Here is a 1,457-nt window from a genome sequence, read left to right on the forward strand (position 1 = left end):
AGGGCACTCGAAAATGGGGCTTTAGGCAAGTAAGGTGATTCTGGTGCAATTGGTCTCTTTTTTACTTTTGTGTCCTCCTTGCTCTTAGGTGATTTGGGCTTAGTCAGAGGTCTAGGGTCGGTCTCATTAATTTTACTCGTGTGTTCAATGACCTTCTCACTTTTGAGAGTCATGATTGATTTGGCATGTTCAGAAATGGTATCTGGAGTATTGGAGCTCTCAACCATGAATTGTCCTCTCGGATTGCTCTCAGATTGACTAGATACTTTTTCTCCTTCTCTCCTACTGACTACGGTTGCTAGTTGACGTATTTGGGTCTCTAGCTTAGTAATGGATTGCGTGTGGGAGTTAAGGGTCTGGGTGTTAACTTCTAATTATTCTAGCACTTTTAGAACTTTATCCTCAAAAGCTGAGCTGTGACTAGTGATAGATGGTTGAGGAGTATTTTGAAACTGGTGGTATGGTCCATGCCTATATGTCGGATCTTGATAATTTGGTCTAGGTACAGTAGGGCCAACCACTGACTGTGATCTTCAAAAAAAATTTGGATGGTTTTTCCAGTTGGGGTTATAAGTGTTCGAATATGGATCATTTCCTGATTTATGAGCTTGTTGGGCTTGAGCTTGTTGGACCTGCTCATGCACAAATTCAAAAAATTAAGGTGCGGTTGGATATTCACTAACAAAATGAGTCGAGCTTGCACACAATACACAAACATCTTGCACTAGATTAGGTAGAATCGAAGAGTGTCCGATATTCAGAAGATGATCTAATTTTAGGGACAACTCATCTACCTTACTGTGGATATCCATAACATTTTCAATCTGATAGATTTCACCTCTTTTCTATTGAGACATGGGTTATTCTCTAGAGGTGGCAGACATGTGATGTAGGGAGTTCTCACTAAGTGTTTCAAAGAGCTGCCAAGCCTCGTCTTCACTCTTTAGCATGAATGTCCCACCACACGATGCATTGATCATTTATTGGTGTTGCTCCGATAGACCATTGTAGAAATACTGAACAAGTTGCCATTTGGGGATAGCGTGGTGGGGGCATTTATGAATAAGATCTCTTAACCTTTTCCATGTCTCATGAAAAAGTTCACCATCCAATTGAGAAAAACTAGTGATGGCTTTTCTAATTTGATTCATTTTTTCAATTGAAAAGTATTTCTTGAGGAATTCTCTCTGAAGATGGTCTCAAGTTGAAATGATTATGGAATCTAGGAAGTTTAACCAATGCTTGACTTTGTCCTTAAGTGAAAAAGAAAATAATTTCAACCTGAGGGCATCATTGGAGAAGTTTTGTATTTTTACTGTGGAGCATATCTCAAAAAATTCATCCAAGTATTTATACGGATCCTCATTCGTTAGTCCATAAAATGACGGAAGTATTTGAATAATGCTGGACTTGATTTCATATTGTGCCGCCTCCATAGGAGGCTGGATACATGACGA

General features: G+C 39.3%; 1 non-coding gene across 1 annotated transcript; it reads left to right on the forward strand.

Annotated features, from left to right (window-relative positions):
* Window positions 1-1,038: 1,038 nt before the first annotated feature.
* Window positions 1,039-1,144, forward strand: LOC114913317 (small nucleolar RNA R71). Its single transcript, XR_003799335.2, has one exon. It is a non-coding gene; the product is annotated as a small nucleolar RNA R71 (small nucleolar RNA).
* Window positions 1,145-1,457: the final 313 nt, after the last annotated feature.

Source organism: Elaeis guineensis, chromosome 10 (genome assembly GCF_000442705.2).
Source record: "Elaeis guineensis isolate ETL-2024a chromosome 10, EG11, whole genome shotgun sequence".
NCBI classification, from domain to species: Eukaryota; Viridiplantae; Streptophyta; class Magnoliopsida; order Arecales; family Arecaceae; genus Elaeis; species Elaeis guineensis.